Source organism: Camellia sinensis, chromosome 1, assembly GCF_055761805.1.
Source record: "Camellia sinensis isolate YWXY chromosome 1, ASM5576180v1, whole genome shotgun sequence".
In the NCBI taxonomy this organism is placed as follows: domain Eukaryota; kingdom Viridiplantae; phylum Streptophyta; class Magnoliopsida; order Ericales; family Theaceae; genus Camellia; species Camellia sinensis.
Window position 1 is genome coordinate 25,887,114 of NC_138961.1, and position 20,260 is coordinate 25,907,373.

General features: G+C 30.6%; 2 long non-coding RNA genes and 2 other non-coding genes across 11 annotated transcripts; all 4 read right to left on the reverse strand.

The window, feature by feature from the left end:
* Nucleotides 1-1,735: 1,735 nt before the first annotated feature.
* Nucleotides 1,736-3,089, reverse strand: LOC114284199 (uncharacterized). Of its 2 annotated transcripts, none has more exons than XR_014332815.1 (2): nt 2,811-3,089; nt 1,736-2,220 (listed from the first exon to the last, which is right to left on the reverse strand). It is a non-coding gene; the product is annotated as an uncharacterized LOC114284199 (long non-coding RNA). The 2 variants fall into 2 exon arrangements; XR_014332822.1 differs by having other exon boundaries at nt 1,736-2,225; nt 2,811-2,941.
* A 3,972-nt stretch (nt 3,090-7,061) lies between these two features.
* LOC114323282 (uncharacterized) lies at nt 7,062-14,477 on the reverse strand. 7 transcript variants are annotated; one of them, XR_003651085.2, is made up of 7 exons: nt 14,090-14,477; nt 12,282-12,343; nt 11,526-11,587; nt 10,059-10,124; nt 9,064-9,219; nt 7,385-7,628; nt 7,062-7,263 (listed from the first exon to the last, which is right to left on the reverse strand). It is a non-coding gene; the product is annotated as an uncharacterized LOC114323282 (long non-coding RNA). The 7 variants fall into 7 exon arrangements; XR_003651082.2 differs by having other exon boundaries at nt 7,389-7,628; nt 14,090-14,475; XR_003651083.2 differs by having other exon boundaries at nt 7,062-7,451; nt 7,544-7,628; nt 14,090-14,472.
* A 2,645-nt stretch (nt 14,478-17,122) lies between these two features.
* LOC114323313 (U5 spliceosomal RNA) lies at nt 17,123-17,240 on the reverse strand. The gene has a single exon (XR_003651112.1). It is a non-coding gene; the product is annotated as a U5 spliceosomal RNA (small nuclear RNA).
* A 1,884-nt stretch (nt 17,241-19,124) lies between these two features.
* On the reverse strand, nt 19,125-19,239 carry LOC114323312 (U5 spliceosomal RNA). The gene has a single exon (XR_003651111.1). It is a non-coding gene; the product is annotated as a U5 spliceosomal RNA (small nuclear RNA).
* Between the last annotated feature and the right edge of the window lie 1,021 nt (nt 19,240-20,260).

Sequence of the window (20,260 nt, forward strand, 5' to 3'; positions counted from 1 at the left end):
AAGGGAAAGAGTAAAAGGCCTCCGAAAGCATAGGTAAGTCCTGTTCTTCTGTGTCATATGGAATTTGCTGAATGTTTTGAACATAATTTATTCACCAATGTGTCTGTGTCTTACTATAGGGACGTACGGTTCCTCAATGTCAGCCTCGGAAGTTAAATTTTCCTTCTACAGATGATGTGCAATACAATACTTATCACGACCCGGTATGTATTTGAATTTTTATGTTGTTGGTTGTTTGTTATTTTAATGTCTGAAATGTATAATGACATTGTGTTACTATGATCATAAGGTGACGCAAACTGCACCTTACTATTTTCCTTGAATGGATGGCACGCAACAAAGTATGTATGTACCGGTATGTGTTCAATGTCTGAAGTAAAATATTTGTTATTGTTTTAATTAAAATATATGTTGAATGGACAATATTTGTAAAGTGTACTTGTTTATTGAATAAGCACGGTTTAATCCAATGCAAACGGTGGACAATATTGGAGGCACATCTCATGCTCAATCAGGAATGGTGAACAACATCTACAGTCAAAGTTCGACAATCGCTGAAAATTTTGTTGACTTGAATGTAGATGCGGATCCAAATGTCCCATTTTTTTTTTAGACTTGCATTAGTACGTTGTACTTCATTTTTTTTTTTTTTTTTTGTGGAACACTATGAATGATGTTGAACAAACTGTGTGGACAATGACAATACTAATTTTGTGGAATGCTCCTGAGATGAGTATGTTTGTAGAATACTATGATTGATGTTCAACAATGTTGTGATTGAATGTGATTAAATGAGGCAGATTGATTAAATGAGGCAGATTGATTAAATGGGGCAGATTGATGCTTATATTGTGATATAGATTGGTTTATGTTGATGATTAAATGGGGCAGATTGATGTTCATGATTAAATGGGGCAGATTGATGATTATATTGTTGGTAGAATGGTTTATGTTGATGATTAAATGGGGCAGATTGATGTTCATGATTAAATGGGGCAGATTGATGATTATATTGTTGCTAGAATGGTTTATGTTGATGATTAAATGAGACAGATTGATGTTCATGATTCAATGGGGCAGATTGATGATTATATTGTGATATAGAATGGTTTATGTTGATGATTAAATGAGGCAGATTGATGTTGATGATTAAATGGGACAAATTGATGATTGATGATTAAATGGACCAGATTGATGTTGAATGGGACAAATTGTTGAATTTGTTCTGCTGGTCTGGTTTATGTTGTCATATAGAATGGTTCATGCATGCCTGGTATCTTAGTTGTGGCCGTGATATAGAATGTCTCATTCTGTTGTTGCTATAGTTGAAGGAAATGCTTAAAGATATTGCAGCCAAAATTTTGAATGTGAGTCTGTGTAGAAAACTTTGTGAATAATTGGACCATTGAGGATAAAATAAATTAGCCTCCCTCTTCTGGTGAGTTCATGGCCAATAATTCAACATTGTTTCAGAGTTCATATTGCAATCTTCTGGTGAGACAATAGCAATAATCATATAAACTTGTCTATTCAAGCATATAAAGACATCATGCACATATTTTTATTTTATATCCATGCAGTAGTGGTACCTGTTTTTGTAATTCAACATTTCTCCAACTTTTGAACAAAATATATCCATAAATGAGTTAATTCAAACATTACATTACATCCATAATAAAATTACAACATCACATTCAATTAAACTCTTAACATTCAAACAGTACAATTACATCCATAATAAAATTAAAACATGTCCACCATTACATCCATAATTAAATTACAACATCACATTCAATTAAACTCCTAACATTCAACATGTCCATTACATCCATAATTACATTCATCAAATATCCCAAAAACTAATAGTCAAGCATTTAAATTATTACATAATAAAGTACAAAACGATACAGAGTAGAATCACATAAATCATAGCCTTGAAATTGTTGTCCATCCTTTGAAGCCTTCTACCATGCTCATGTATTTCATTTTCCATCTCAGAAAGCCTTGCCCTGATTGAATTCTTCTGTTTCGATAGCTTTACGAGGTCCACTATTGGAATGGATTGTCGAGGTAACGTCCCCATCATCATCGTCCCCATCATCATCTCAGAAAACCTTGCCCTGACATCATTTTGTTCGATTTGGTTTATGCCTGATTTTTTTTTTCACCTTGTGCTCTAGTTTGATGTTGTGAAATCAATTTTTCATCTCCAAAAATGTTCTGTTCTACAAGTTAGAAGCCAAAATGAGGCAATGCTATACAAGTTAGATAATAAACACTAGAACAAAGCTAAAGTGGCACTATAATAAAATAAAAATAAAAAAATTCCAAATGTTCTGTTCTATATCCAATGTGGTGGTTACTATTATGGAGGGACATTGTCAAAAATTCAAACTTCCAACAAAATATCCCAAGTCAATGCAAGGGCATACACAACACTGATTATAAAAATAAAAAAAAACATAATTCCACTATGTACAATATAATAGTTGAGAAACAAAATCAGAATGATGACATAAGATCACAAGGCAAAACAAATTCTTGAATATTAAAACAAACTTCAATGACAAAAAACGCTCTATATCAACTAGGAATTCTGATTCCAGTATAACACAAAGACTCTGATTCCAGTATAACAAAAAATAAATAAATAAATTCACAGAGCAGATCACACAATTCGGCAGTTGTAACAAATTGGGGAAAAATTAACTGAAATTGTGATCACACCTAGTTTTCTGGTACACAGATTAACTGAAATTATTGGGGCAAAATACAAAACCCTAACCCTAGTTTTGTTATCCACAGTTTACCTGCGATTCGGGTGTGAGGATGAACTTTCCGGCGTCGTCTGGGAGAAGAGAGGAGGTGATACGCTCGAATGATTCGGAAATGAACCGGAAGAGCAGATGATTAGGAAGAACGATGAAGAACAGAGCAAGATGAGGAAGAGAGTTGGATATAACACTAAAAAAGGAGAGAGAGAGAGCTATAACACTGAAAAAGGATAGAGAGCGAGATAAGGGCGTTATGCCGTGTGAACCCACGCTTTCGGGGCATTCGAGCCAACACATTCGAGCCCTGAAGCATTTTTGTTTTATCATATCATATCATGTGATATGTTATCTTTTATATGTCACATAGTAACATATAACTTTTGGTTATTGTAGCATCCACTAGCAGATATAGGCCCTGTTTTGTAGGGCTTATTTTCAATTTTTTTTTCAGTTTTTAGTTTAATTCAAGCTATTTCGATGCGTTTGGTTTAGCTTAACAATACAGCTTATAGCTTTTTGTAAGTCAAAAATCAACTTATTCTTTGAGTGAGGGAGGAGAAGCTTAATTTATAAGTCAAAAATCAACTTATGTTCACAGTTATAAGGTATAAGCTGTTAAGGTATAAACTATAATCACTTTCCCACAGCTCTACCAAACGGGGCCATAGTGGTGTTTTTATTACTGGTGCAATTTAGACAGGTTCGGTCGGGTTGGGAAGTTATTCAAGCTTAATTCAAGTTGTGCTGAGACATACCTAAACCCTCCCAAGTCCGAATTGTAACTCGAGATTCCCTGTCTAAGCGCAACCCAAATTAAACCTAAATTGTCTGAGTTGCTCAAATTGTAAATGAATTTGTTACCCAAAAAACAATCTAAGAGGGGGGTGAATTAGGTTTCTACAAATTAAAATTAATAATATCCCAATAAAATTAACTATTAGTACAACAAATTATTAACAAGCATAATGATGAACTTAGCAGTAAATGATCAAGCAAAATAACAATGAAGTATAACTAACATACAAGGTAAATCTAATGATTAACACATGAATATTAGATAACTGTAGTAGTAGTAGGAAAGTAAAGAGATTAGGGAAGAGGAGACAAACAAATTTATAGTGGTTTGACTTTAACCAAGCCTACATCCACTCCTCAAGCTTCATTTGAGATTTTCCACTATCTTCTAGCTTCACAGGGGGGCTAACAACCTCTTTACAAATGGAGCAATCCTCTACGGATTTTACATAGACTTCACAAGCCCAAACTCTTGCAAATCTTAGGTGATTCACAATCACTCTCAAGATTTCAAGAACACAGTATTTGCAACACTTTTACAAGATAAAATAGTATTTTTGCTTTCAAAGAAAGCTTACAATAAATATCTCTCAAAGATAAATATATAAAATGAAACTTTGATTTTTTTGTAAATCTCATACAGGAAAGATGAGCTTAATGCTATAAGGTTCAGTGTATAATTTCTGAGAGATGATGTAAACAAAAATTGAAGAACACTTCTCAAAGAATTTTTTAGAAAATAGATGTGAGTGATTATAGATTAAAGAATATTTTCTAATTTTTTGTCACTTGTTTACATTAGAGGCTTTGGTATATATAATGAAACTTATAGCCGTATATAACCGTTGTATTCATTTAAATTTATAGTCGTTTATAACAATTTATAGCCGTTGTATTCATTTGAATTTATAGCTGTTTATAGCCGTTGTACTCCATCATTACTAATTTGAATATATTTCACTCCATCATTACTAATTTGAATATTTTCTACTTAAACCTTTTGAACATTTTGAACTGTTACTGTGCTGGATTGTTTGAACCTCTGTTTTGGGTTATTTGAACTCTTTATTTAATTAAATATTAAATACATTCTAACAGCATTTAGGATAAAGGTTTAGGTGAGAAATAATGAGACAAAATAAATTTTGATTCTATTTTTCTCTTTCAAATAAATTAAAACATAATTAAATAAATCATCAAAATAAATTTTGGATTCTATTTTTCTCTTTCAAATAAATTAAAACATAATTAAATAAATCATCAAAATAAATAAGTCTAACATATTTTTTTTTTGCAACTATATTATTAAATTATTAAAATTTGATTTTATTTACATTTTTTTTAATTATAGAAAATCATTAATATCATCAAAACAAATAATTTATATTATATAAGAGAAATGCTGCTACAATAGTCCTTACAATTTATGAGTGCAATTTTTTTAAAAAAAAAATGTAAGATTTTATATTATTTGTATATATAATACATATTCAAGCTTCGTTTGAGATGTGGGTTGCCTTTTTGACTTTTTGACTTTTTGGTTATTTTAGCCCAGGGCTCAAAAGCCAGGTTTGGGAAGGACTTTTGGCTTCTTTTTTTTTTTTTAGAGAAAGAATGTAATGATTATGGGTTGGATGTGATGTTTTGTCTTATTGGGCTAAAAAGCCTTTTTTTTTTTTTTTTTTTTTTTTTTTTTTTTTTTGTGTGTGTGTGTGTGACTATTTTAGCCAAAAAAACTCCAAAACCAACTTCCCAAACATAGGCTCAATATGATTTAATAATTTAAATTACTTTAATATCATGTAATGACTAAAAATTTATATATATAAATATATATTTATTTAATATTTTTATATATCTATATATATATATATAATTTGGGTTTCGGGTTGCTCAGGTAGTTTGACGTCTTTACTCAAACCCGCCCAAATTTAATTCGGATTTTTGAATTTTTGCCTAAGCCCGTACTTAATTTGAAAATATCTTATCCAAGCCCTAAAAAATTCGAACTGAATTTAGATTATTTGGATTGAATCTGCCCAAGTTGCACCCCTAGCTTTTATCATATCGTGTGATGTGTAAAAATCTTTCCAGATTGTCCGTAGCTCCAATTAAAAGCTGCATGAATTCAGATTATTTGGATTGAATCTGCCTAAATTGCACCCCTAGCTTTTATCATATCGTGTGATGTGTAAAAATCTTTCTAGATTGTCTGTAGCCCCAATTAAAAGCTGCAAATTTGCAATGAAATGAACAATTTTGATAGAAGTAATTGTATTAGGTTCAATGACATTGTATTAATCCTATAAAATCCAATGTCGTTGCACACAAATTAAGTTCAATGACATTTATTACCATTCCCTTTGGTTCATTGGCACCCGTTAAGTAGTACAGTAAATGATTTAATTATTTATGAACAATTTATGTTCGACTCGTATCAAGTTTAATTTAAGGAGATTTAAGTTTGGCTCGAATATATATATATATATATATATGCGTATGGCTTCTGTCCAGTCCAGGATCGGACTGGACCGTGTTGTTGGGCCCATGGGGGCCCACCACGGGTCCCGTTTTGATAATCTGAATCGTTCAATGTGTAGAACTCGTCGACTACTATATGCCTGTAAAAAATCACGTTGATCGAATATCGATAGCTATATGATCAAATCAGTTTCGTATTAAAAAAATTAGACGGTGAACAAATTAACGATTGACAAAAAATTATTTTGATCACATAGCTTTCGATATCTGACCAACGTGATTTTTTAAAAGCATATAGCACTCGACGAGTTTTACACATTAAACGGTTCAGATTATCAAAATGGGACCCGTGGTGGGTCCCCACGGGCCCAACAGCACGGTCGTGTCTGATCCCGGATTGGACAGAAGCCATACCCTATATATATATACTAGTGGATGACCCGTGCCTACGGCACTCCAAGTTTTAAAAAAAAAAAAAAATTACATTCAAGTTAATACACTTTTGACCAATGAAAAATAAAAGTTAAGGCAAACTAATGTAGCGCTTCCATACTGGTAAAAATTCACCACATTGTAGTTATGATCTATTCAATCCATTAATAATTCTTCATATTCAAGGTTAAACTCCGTGTCACAGTGTATACGAAACTTTCAGCATACACATAATTCTTCATTTTTAATAATTCTTCATATTAATAATTCTTTATTTTTAATTCCCTTTTCCTTTTACTTTGTAATTACAATATGAAATCAAGAGAGATTTACTTAATAAATATAGTTCATGAATTAATTTGAAACCAAAAAATAAATAACCATGCATTCTATATGTATAGCCTCAAGTGTAGTCCCACTTTAAACTTGGTTCAACATCTCTATATGCATTTTAGATCTGATTATTTCTTATTGCCAGTAGCACACCACCATAAATGCATGATGCTTGAAAAATATCAAAAGATCCATTTGCAAGTCCAGTTGATCTTTCAAAGGGAACTATAGTCTCACAAACAAATATCTTTCAAATGGAACCATTAGATCTTTTCACGTTAAATAAATTCATCCTATCCATTACATTATACGCATACATATGTGTATGCATTTACAGTATTTAAAGAAGGAATGATAGTAAAAAGAAAAGGCTTTTTACGTTAGATACGCGTTGTCTCCCAATTGTGCAATCCATGTCACCCACTTGTATATCCCATCACCTAACAGCCTGTAACTCAAGTGATGAAAATGAACAATAGAAGGGAATAAAAAATAAATAAATAAGAGAATTTTAAAGAGGAGTGGAGAGTGGTGTTTTAAGAAGAGCCATTTGAGGAAGTAGTGCTTACATACCGACAAAGGGGAAAGACTAAGTGGGTGCAGTGGCTATTGGGCATGTCAACATCGTTAATTCCTCTGTATCAAACTTATAAACATCAACCCAACTTCAATTTCGGTGGCTAATGTTACATGAGAGAGAGAGAGAGAGAGAGAGAGAGAGAGAGAACTTAGCCATTCAAAAAGCACCCAAATGGTTGTTACTCCATAATTTTTTTGAAATCTTCTTGTTGCTCCATAATGGCACATTAGGAACTACAAATTAAAAATTGAACTGATATTTGAACTGAACATCCAGTGTCATCGCCTAGATGTTAACAAAGAAAATTTTGGAAGAAGAAATGATAAAGTTCACAAATTACAATTTAACGATCAATGATAAAAACTTAAATTCCACAATTTAGGAAAGAGGGCAATACTACCAATTATGCCAAATCCACTTGGAAAAAAATAATAGTTCAAATATGATTTTGTGTTTAAGTTTAAAAAAATGTAATTAAAAAAACCCACAAATGAAACTAAATTAGTAGTATAAAATGTTAGAAAAGTTATGATGAAATTCAGTCAGTGGTGGCAAGTACTCCAAAACCAAATTTCAGTCATCACCACAACATCTCACACCTTCAACTCAACTTAAAAAATAACAATTTTCTATTTTGAATTCCACACAAACTAAATCCAAAACCAAACCAGTATAAAAATTAAAAATTAAAAAGCAAATTGAGATTTAGTTGAGAGAGGGAGGAAGTGAATCAACAACTATTAACAACTCTATTGAAATTGAAGCTCTATACAAAATCACTTGAACAAAGATTACATGCAAAAACAAAATTAAATGTCCCAAATGGGCAATACTCAACAAAACAGCCCCATCCACAAAACTTTTTAGTTCAAACTTCCCAATTTCATTTGATTATTCAAGTAAAAATGATAAAATTTACAATGAAATCATGGAACTGTCCTATTTATACCCAAAAGACAATATATATTCATTTTACTATTACCCAATACTATTAATTTAACTGAATTGAATCAATCTGACAAAGATATGAGCTATTGCACTTTGTTTTCCTATGTATTTTGTTAGTTTCTTTAGACCAAGAATCAAACTATCTAATTCAAGCAATCAATCAAAACCACACACATATGTAGATGCCAAACTAATAATATAAAATTTAATCTAAAGATGCACTGTTTTATGTCAATATCAATAACCTACCAACCAATAATACCAAGAACAAATAGAGATTAGATTCCACAATGAACATAGTTAAATCATTACACTATGAAAAAAAATAGAATTTGGAAATCAAATTGAAAGCATGCTAACAAATAGAAGGCTTCTCTGTTAAACCAACTAATAATGATGAAATTCTAAGCAACCAATTAGAGGATTCTATGTAAATAAGAAGACGTTTGTTAATGAGATTAATCAAAAATTGAACTGGATGATATTACAAATCCAAATAATTAAGTTATGAAATTCAAAACCAATTAATTGGAAAAAAAAATTTCAGATATTAATCATTAACACAACTTCTGTAAGTAAATAAAAACTTGAAATTAAGTCATGAATTTGAATTTGAATAAAAACTTGAAATTAATCATTAATCATGAATTTGAAATCTTAGTAAATAAAAACTCCAACTCAACTTCTATAAGTATAAGACAAATTAAGTCATGAATTTACCTTTTATATCTATAACTCATGCCTCAACTTTAAATTGCTTCCATTGGTAAAGTTTCGAATTCCATGGAAATTGAATACATTTGTGCCAATTAAAAAAACCAAAATTGAGATAAAGGGTGGGAGTGAGTGGGAATCATTCCATTATGAATCTTCAGCCTAAAACAAAATCCAAACACACGTGGGCTCAACTGGTGATGTATGATGAGATTACAGATGTACATTAAATATTAGGGGGAAAAAACAAAGGTGAGAAAGGTTCAAATGAAAACCTCTTTGTGTACAATGGTACTAAAAATCCCAAAATCCCGTACTAATATACCAATAAAAGCACGAAATAACAACCCATTCACATGAAAAATATATCTAAAAATCTAAGTTTGGGTGCTCACCACGAAAAAGTTATTGAACCCATTAAATATAAATCTTAAGAGAGAGAGAGAGAGAGAGAGAGAGAGAGAGAGAATCTCCACAAATCAACTATGTAGAGCATGTGTTGGTCTTCAAAATCAAAGAATCATGGAAGTAAAAAATTATTGAAATCAACTTCCAAACTGCCCATAATAGCTATCGACATTGGTGGATAAAAGAAAATAATTAATTATCCAGAAAAATGAAAACCAATATAATGGCTCATAACTCTATATAAGCAAAGGAAACCAGACCAACTCCAATAGATTTTAAGTGGAAACAAAGCAATACCACAACAAATTATAAAACAGAAACCCCAATGAATTTTAATTGCCTTGAAAAATTAGACTTTGATTTCAGTTTAAAGTTCTATGTATGGTGGTGAGGATCATCACTTATATTTGAACAAACTTGCATGTGCTCAAATCATTAGAATGTTATTATTACAACCAGAAATTAGAAGTTATACCTTACCTTTTGAAGAATTTATGGATAGGCGCAGAAAGATATTTGAATTGTTTTCTAAAGGATGACCAACAAAAGGAAACATTAAAATGCTTTAGTAAAAATGCAAATCAGATACTTACCACAATGTTCAGAAGCGAAAGGTTGTTAAGAAGTTTCACTTCTTCCTCAAGCTCTCTAATATGAACCTATTAAGCAAATTTAAAGAAATGATTCGGATATATAGGACCACAAACACAATGCTTCATACACAAATTACCATAAATGTAAATAAAGCAAGTAAATTGGAAGTGATTTTCAACTTTGAAGCACTCTTACTGCAACTGAAACATTCCTAGATATATACCAATACCAAAAACAATTGAAAAAAGTAACAATAAATAAATAAATATATCCAAAAGAATCACCATAAACAAAATATATCTTTTAGAAATGAAGGAGTGCCAAATTCAAAATCAAGAAGAGCACTTCTCAAAATAATAATAATAATAATAAAAAGTATAAGAACATTATCCCAAAACAAAACCACTGTTCACATCCGCTGTGCACCACAACTCATCATCATTCTGCAAATCACCACTAAATAATGTTCTAGATAAAGCTTAAGTAAATACAAAAGTATTCAATAAATACCAAAAATATTTTGTCTAATTAGAAACTATGAGTAAAAAATATGACCATCTATATTATTTTCGGCTTAATGTTAACAGTCAGGTTAACCTTAATGTTCACATTAACCCATTTAATGTTAACAATCCTCAACCCATTTGACTAACATGAAATAAAAATGCGTATTAACATGAAACCAATTTCTTCCTTTTAACCCCCATTTGATTTGACAGAGAGTGAGAGCTTTGTTGGTGATGGTGGGGATGATGGGATGACAAAAAATAGAGTACCCAAATTTGTAGGGAAAAGATAAGTTTATTACTGATTTTATTCACAGATAAATTCAGTACTGACAATTGGAAAAGAAATTTTAAATCGCAATAAGGAAAGGGAAAAGAAATTTGTGCAAAAAAATTAATTCGTCCAATAGACTTGTAACATTAAATAATTAAATCAAACTTGAAAAATTATTGAATATTCTTCGAATGCCATAAAAGTATATACATATGGTACTTCTGATCAATGAGATTGCGAAAATAAAAAATGAATGAGAATGACTTTATTTCTATCAAATTGACCAAAGTAGGTCAAGTCAATTTTGACAATTGCTTTTCTTGTACAAAAAGCCTAAGTTCAGGTTTGATTTGTTTTTGTATAATTTATTTTTTTAATTTTGGCCCATAATTTATTTGTTTAAGGTTTCAATCTTGTTCTTTGAATTTTTTTTTAATGCATTCTCTTGGCTAAATATTGATTTCTCATATATTAGGGGAAATTAATAATATCCACTCTTAAAAGGATGCACATCATATTAATAAAATTTGTTTATTTGCCAAAAAAAAAAATGATGCACATCATAAGATAGTTATGAATTTTTATGATGAAAATTACCAATGTTTGGTTATAAAATCAACAAAACCCATAAAAGTACACCCAAAATCCTACATGCATCTAGAAAATTAAAGAAAAACAATACTCACAGTTTGATTTTGGGAATCGTTCTTTCTCTATTCCACTAATGATCAATTGATGGTCTCTATGGCTTCAAAGGAAAAAAAAAATTGTAATCAATATATATACACACAATAATCTATTAAGAAAGAAATGAGAGTATTACCTTTACTTTGCTGAACAGAGCACCCAACAAACCCATAATTTATTTGTTTAAGGTTTCAATCTTGTTCTTTGAATATATATATATATATATATATTTTTAATGCATTCTCTTAGCTAAATATTGATTTCTCATATATTAGGGGAAATTAATAATGTTCACTCTTAAAAGGATGCACATCATATTAATAAAGTTGGTTTATTTGTCAAAAAAAGAAAAGAAAAAAGGATGCACATCATAGGATGGTTATGAATTTTTAGGATGAAAATTACCAATGTTTGTGGTGTGTGTTAAAGTTAATTTGTGTGTGTGTAAATTCCATTGAAACATTTTATCAAACACTTAATAAGTAAAGAAGATAGAATGGTTATCGAATATTTTAGTAACAACCAAACGATAGTAATGGCACAACAACCATTCAATAGACTAACTCAATATAATAGTCCCACAAATTCCTACTAAATCAAAGTAAATAGGTTTCGTGGAACCCAACCAACTCTTCATATATTTGTGTGTATATATACATAGATAATATATATGAATAAGAAAAATCAACAAAACCCATAAAAGTATACCCAAAATCCTACATGCATCTAGAAAATTAAAGAAAAACAATACTCACAGTTTGATTTTGGAAATCGTTCTTTCTCTATTCCACTAATGATCAATTGATGGTCTCTATGGCTTCAAAGAAAAAAACAAAAAAAAAATTTAATCAATATATATACACACAATAATCTATTAAGAAATAGATGAGAGTATTACCTTTACTTTGCAAAATAGAGCACCCAACAAACCAATCTTATTCTTTGAATATATATATATTTTTTAATGCATTCTTTTGGCTAAATATTGATTTCTCATATATTAGGGGAAATTAATAATCTCCACTCTTAAAAGGATGCACATCATATTAATAAAGTTGGTTTATTTGTCAAAAAAAAAAGGATGCACATCATAAGATAGTTACAAATTTTTATGATGAAAATTACCAATGTGTGTGGTGTGTGTTAAAGTCAATTTGTGTGTGTGTAAATTCCATCGAAACATTTTATCAAACACTTAATAAGCAAGGAAGATAGAATGGTTATCAAACATTTTTGTGACAACCAAACAATAGTAATGGCACAACAACCATTCAATAGAGTAACTCAATACAATAGTCCTACAAATTCCTACTAAATCAAAGTAAATGGGTTTCGTGGAACCCATCCAACTCTTCATATATATGTGTGTATATATAAATAGATAATATGTATGAATAAGAAAAATCAACAAAACCCATAAAAGTATACCCAAAATCCTATATGCATCTAAAAAATTAAAGAAAAACAATACTCACAGTGAAAAAGTTTGATAAAATGTTTGATAAAAAGTTTCATAAAATGTTTGATAAAATCAACAATCAGAACATTTTATTAATAAAGTGTGGTTATCGAACATTTTAGTAGAATGGTTATCAAACATTGAAAAATTCTTTGATACACATGGTGGTTTTGGTTATAAAATAAACATTGAAAAAATGTGTAACATGCACCAGAATTCTAATGATTTGTGGAACTTAGTTATAAGATTTTGTGATGTTCAAATTTATGATGAACTTTGTAGTGTTTATGGTTATAACCCATGGTGGTTTTGGTTATAAAATTTTGTGATGTTTAATTATAAATTTAAGTGGCCTTAGTTATGAGGATTTATGATATTTTTTTAAGATTATGAACTAATGCGATTATAACTTTGGATGCATATCGTTAAAAAGTTTTTGGGGTGTATATAAATTTAATATGACTTACTGGGTCATTCTATCAAAGACTTGCAATACATGACTTATTGGGTCATTCTATCAAACACATGTGTAATGATCGTAATTGATTTGAGTCTAGTAAACTCACACCAAAAAATAAAAAAACAAAACAAAAAAACATGATTGGTTGTTTAAGAAATGGGTTCTAGTTGTGTGCCTATATATATTTCCCAAAATCAAAATAAAGAAAACTTATTGGGTCATTCTATCAAACACTTGCAATACATGACTTATTGGGTCATTCTATAAGATGAAAAAGATGAACAAAAAATAAGATGAAAAAAAAAAATGACAACACACTAAGGGTTTAAAAATTGTCTGACCCAAAACAGAAATAAAAAAACAGAGTTGTCTAGATTAATATGGTAAAACAGACCAAAAAAAAATAATAATAATAATGGCAAAATAAGCAACCAAAACAAACCTTCCCAACCAAAACAAAAAAATGTCTAGATTAATCCCCAAAAAATTGTCCCATTTTGATACAAAAAATTGTATAGATTAATCCCTCAAAAGCTATCTAGATTAATCTCCAAAAATGTCTGATTTGTTGATTAATATGAGAGAAAACAACAAAGAAAATCAATAATTTATATATGATTAAACAACAAAGAAAAATTCTTTACCTCTGTGGATTTGGAGGAGGGTTCACACATCTGACTTTGGTCTTCGGATGATGGAGAGAAATTCTTTACCTCTGCATTGGAGCCACGCCAGTTGTAGAGCTCGGATTCGGCCAGCGGCGAAGTTAAAGAATTTTGGGGCGGTTCAAAGGGATTGAGATGGGTTTGTTGGGGGTGGTTCAAAGGAATGGATGAAGAGAGAAGATGAAGAGAGTAATGTAGAGAGAGGGATTGAGATGGGTTTGTTGGGGCTTGGGGCGATTCAGAGGAATAGAGAAATAGAGAAGATGAAGAGAGTAATGTAGAGAGAGAGAGAGAGAGAAAGAGAGAGAGAGACGTCTGTGTTCAAAATTTGAAAGAGAGCGTTGAAAATTTGAGAGGAGTGTGTGTGAGAGAGAGAGAGAGAAACTATAATGTGATTAGACATTGTGAACCATTGGATTGAATTCAATCTAACGGTCCATGTATTGACAGAGGGACAAAAGTCCCATCAAAATAAAAATCTGAGCTTCCTTATTATATAGATATAACTGGATTGACTCAAGTTAAACTGGTGTCTCTCAAATACTTGGTGCACTTTGAGTCTATTCATTTATATAATTAGGTCGGCTCAAGTTTAACTTGAATCTCTCAAGTACTTGATACACTTAAGTCTATTCATTTACATAACTAGATTGACTCAAATTAAGCTTGAGTCTTAGGAGCTTGACTTCAACTATTCTCCAACACCAAACTCAACTATTCCTTTGGCAAAAAACCAATCTATTGTTAAAAATGCAAATTTTTTTGACAAAAATAACATTAATCAGTGTGTTTGGTTTGAGTTTTTTGAATTAAGTTTTTTGGTTTTCGTGTTTTTTTATTTTTAGTGAATATTTTTAAAATTTTAAACATTTTTTTTACTTTTTTAGATGCACCTTACTTAGATGTATCTAAAAAGTAAAAAATTTGAGAAAAAATATTTTCAAAAATTAATAAATACATAAAAATATAAAAAATATACTGAATTCTCGTATTTTTTTTTGTATTTTTTGTATTTAGTGAATTTTTAAAAGGTTTTTTCCAATTTTTTTTTTTACTTTATTTAGGTATGTTTAAAAATTAAAAAAATTGCTCAAAATATTAAAAAAATTCAGTAAAAACACGAAAAATAAAAAAGTAAAATTTTCTGAAAAGTATTTTTGCAAAATGATAACCAAGCATAGTGTTATTTAAACCATCCAACGCGAAGGTGACACATGGCAAGTAAAGGGTATTTAAATACCGAAAAGTCCTACTTTCGAAGGTGTTCACGTGAGCTGCGAATACAAATCTTTAACTGACAAGTTATAAGCGGCATGTAAGAAGCAGGTGAATGAGTTAATAAAGAGCAGTTGCTAGCAGTTAAACACGCACAAGAAATGATTATGGCCCTAAGAAGTAGCGAAAAGAAAGAAAATCATAGTGAGAGAACGGCCTAACTACTCCGAAAGCGCCAAAAGAAGGCTATAAATAGACGGCCCAACTGCTCCGAAAGCGCTAAGAGAAGGCTATACATAGATGGAAGCAAAGATTGAAGAGACCTCGACCAAATCTAGACTCTATGTCTTTGTCAATTTCATTTATCTTTAAATTTCTGCACTTTACTTTTGTGCACTGTACTTATTAGCCTTGTAATTTTAAACCTGGTCGGTTTAGAAGTTTCAAAATTGTCCTTACTAAAGGCAACATTTTGTAATTGTTTATTTAGTTAATCAATTGCAATTTCTACCCAATCTCTCTCTCTCTCTCATTCTGTTACAAATTTGAGTTAAAATTTTGATTCATCTTTTCAACATAGCACAAAAAGTCTTCTTCATTGAGTTTGAGAGAATCTTAACACAATCACTTAATAAAAATTAACACATTATTTGTAAAGACTTTTTAGATTCTTACTGACACGCTTAAATCACATTTCTAATATTTAAAATGTCAACAATAGTCAACAACTGGTATGTTAAATTAACAATGAAGGCAAATATCTCTTTGATAGCCTGACACCAAAGCCCTCTCCATTATTCCAAGTGCTCTCTAAATTATTCCGATACCTTGAGTATTCCCTCTCCATTATCACTTGGGCATGGGTCAAAAAATAAAACTTTAACCACTCTAAAAAAAATCAATAAACTTACCTAATTAATCCTCCAAAACCAAAACAAACTCTGACCGTTCTAAAAAACCCCAATAAACTAATTTCCTAACTAACGCTCCAAAAATAGAAAAGTTTTAAAAACACTAAGATTTCCCTTGATTAGAAAGAAATAAATGATAAAAAAAAAATGGTAGAAAAAGTAGAAAAGAAAAGAAAAGAATATATATTCTCATATGGATTTCATTAGGATGAAATTTTTACAAAAAAAATAAAAATTCTAATTATAAATACTCACTAATTTTATAACAAATTTAAGCCTTTTTATATTTTTTTTACAAAAAAACTAAAAATTACCATACTAATTCACAAGAAAATTAACCAACACAGGCTCACAATTAGTAGTCTAAGTTGATTGGTTCCTAGAACAAAAGAGAAAATAATAGAGAAGGATGCAGAAAGTTAGAGAGAACTTTATTCTTAAGAGTTAAAAAGAGAAAGTTGGAAAAAATAATTTGTTTAAAATGAAAAAGATAGAAAGTGAGGGAAAAAGGAAAAGAAAAATTAACTTCTTGTGAAAAGTAAAAAAAATTAATTTTCTTATACAACTCATATTAACATTATAACTAATTTTTAATTTCTTATAAAAATACATAAAAATACACTAGTAAATTTATAATTTATCTATAACTGAACTTCTAAATTTTTTCTTACAAAATTTTCCTCTTAAAAATACATATTTATATATATTTTTTTACTTTCACTTTCTACTAAATTTTAGTTACTTTCATTTCTACTTGACTTTAAAATTTATTTTTTTATTTTGTTTTCTACCATTGAATCTCTGAGAAACCAACAAAAAAACACCCCCTCGCCCAAAATACCACTGAGCAGCCCTTTTAGTGAAAATTTCAGACTAGTAATTGCAGGGAGACTTTTGGAAAGTCCCCTCCAAAAATAGGCGTATGCTGCTATAAAGTGATGCGCACACGGTATTCTTTAGTAAAAGGCGAAAGAATAGTTCGCTCTGTGCTCACCACACAGCTCCGTGATTTTAGCACTGCAGTCTACTTGCAATTTATTTAAATTCTGGTATCTTGTGTTTTCTTAATCTTCATGATGTGGGATAGAGTTTTCAACATTATTGTGACATTCCATAAACAAGCAACATGCTCAGTTGAGAACATGGGTTCAATTATTTATTTCTTGTTTTTTTTTTATATTTTTTCCATTTTTTTTTGTAGGACTTTGTTGACATTGACAAACAGAGATCAGAATGAATACAGCTGAGATTTTGAATTTTTTTGTTTTCAAATGGGAAAAGGTATATGGGACCTTGGAAAGACAAGAAAAATAGTAAATTGATTGCAATTATGATGAACATCTATAACTATGTTTGTATTTGTGATGATTTGTGTTCTTTAGACTGCATGACAAAAGGATTTGGTATGAATGACTCTTCATAGCTATTGTCATTCACCCCTCTCTCTCTCTCTCCACTCAATTGTTCTCATTGAAGTCTGAAGTTATTAGTCTCAATTGTTCTCGTTGATGTGTGTTGTAATATATTTCTTTGTTGTGGATTCACACTTGCAATTAATGCCAATCATAAGATTGCTTTTTTATAGGAAATTTTTTTGGGTGTGTAGTATTTGTTCTCTCTCTCTTTGGTCCTGAAAGTTGTGGACAGAGTTGTAGAGCAGTGTCGTTACACATGAATTAAAGCCCAATGGCAACTAATTTCTTTGTGCTTGAGCTGAACTCAAGCACAATCTCAGTCCTTTATGCTCAACCTCAACCCAAGTTGAATTCAAACCTTAAAAAAATGGACTTACTTACGATCATGTTTCTCTGTCAAGTCCTATTAATTTAAGGGCATATTTGATTCTCACTAATGGTGAGAATAAAAGTGGAGAGAATGAGAATATATGGGAATTATTGAATTGTTAGTCTGGTGTTTGATTGCAGGATAAAGAGAAAGTGATTGAGGGAGAGAAATATGTGAGTCCTACCGAATAGATGATACTAAACTCTAGATAATTTTAGTACTTGTATAAAGGATTAAATAAAAATAAAATGAAAAATTGAATAATACCATAGGTAATATGATATTAGAAAAGATTAGGCTTTTTAAAATTTTTGTTTCTTTTATCCAACTATAAAAAATAATTATATCTTTTTATTTCATTTTACATAATCATATCATCCAAATACATTAAAAATGGGTATGGCTCTGGGATCCGTGCTGTTGGGCTCGTGGAGGCCCATCATGGGTCCCGTTTTGATAATCTGAACTGTTCAATGTGTAGAACTCGTCGAGTACTATATGCCTATAAAAAATTACGTTGATCGGATATCGATAGCTATATGATCAAATTAGTTTTGTATTAAAAAAAATTAGACGGTGAACAAATTAACGGTTGACAAAAAACTGCTTTGATCACTTAGCTATCGATATCCGATCAACGTGATTTTTTGATTTCTACATATTGAACGGTTCAGATTATCAAAACGTGATTTTTTGATTTCTACATATTGAACGGTTCAGATTATCAAAACGTGACCCGTAGCGACTCTTCACGAGCCCAACAGCACGGTTCAGTCCGATCCCAGACTGAACAAAAACAAATACCCTTAAAAATTAATTTAGTAAAAAAAATAAAAATATAAAAGATATATTATTTTTATATAATTTTATTTTTAAGGGATAGAAATAATTTTAAAAATTCAAAAATAAGTTTTTAACATTTTATATTAAATAAAACTCAAAATTCAAAATTAAAAAATGAATGACTCGAATCCCAAGGCTGTCTGATTCGCCCTATAAATAATAAATTGACATTGTGAACTTTCATAAATAATAAATCATTCAAAACAGCCAAAATAAAAAATCATGTTAACAAATTTAATTTTAGACTAAGAATTAACGGGAGACTTCCTAAAAAGTCCCCTCCAAAAATAGGCGTATGTCGCTTTGAGTGGCGAGCGCACGGTATTCTTTAGTAAAAGGCGAAAGAATAGTTCGCTTTGTGCTCACCACACGACTCCGTGATTTTATGTATTTCTAGCTACTTGCATTATATCAGAAAGTTGTTGGCTTGTGTTTGATTTTTCTTCGCGATGTGGGATAGAGTTTTAACCAACTAACCAACAAGCTTAGGTAAGAGAACTTGAAATTGGTGTTAGATACATGGACTCCGAAACTCATGTCCATGTTAATATCTCTCTCTCCCTCTATAACCCAACAATGGCCTTGTTTCCAGAGAATTTATGCTCATAATATTTAATTTAGATTGGTTGATGAAAAACATATAATGTGTTTGATTAAATGCCTGACTGAAAATTGGTTTTGGAATCTGAATGATGTTAAGTATGCCAATAGTGGGTTGGTATGTAAAGATAGCAATGGAATTGGTCTATAATGACTCAAGAGTTAGTATTTAGTTTAGTGTCTATGCTTTTATTCAGACTGATTGATGAAACATATAATGTGTTCGATTAATTGCCTGACTGAAAATTGGTTATGGAATCTGAATAGTGTTGCTAAGGATGCTGACAGTGGGTTGTCAAAGAGAGCAGTGGAGTTGGTTTTCTTGATGTGGAGGCAAAATATGTGGTTGATAAGATAATACTTGCTGCCATTGTGAACACTGCTGGAGATATGGTTTTTTTAGAGTTGGAAAATGATTTATGTTTTTGTAATTAGAACCGGATAAGAATCTTCAGTTGTTCTCAGTTACTCTTGGGAAATGTACATGAATGCCAGCTTATTGCAGATAACTCGAATTATGATCGATTGGTTGTGTCATAGGACTGTGGTTTAATGGAATTCATTGTCTAAAAGTGGGAATCTTGGGGAATTAATGGCTTAGGACTGCAACCCATGAATGGTTTCAAAGTTGAAGCTCTACATGCTAGGAAGAAACTTGATATAGTTGCCTAAATATTCGAATTTTTTCAGGTGAAAACATTATATTGTCAAATGCAATGAAATTTACGTTAGGCATGGAGTGGGTATATGAATGAGTCTATTGAATTATTCATTGTTACCTGCAATGTGTTCATTC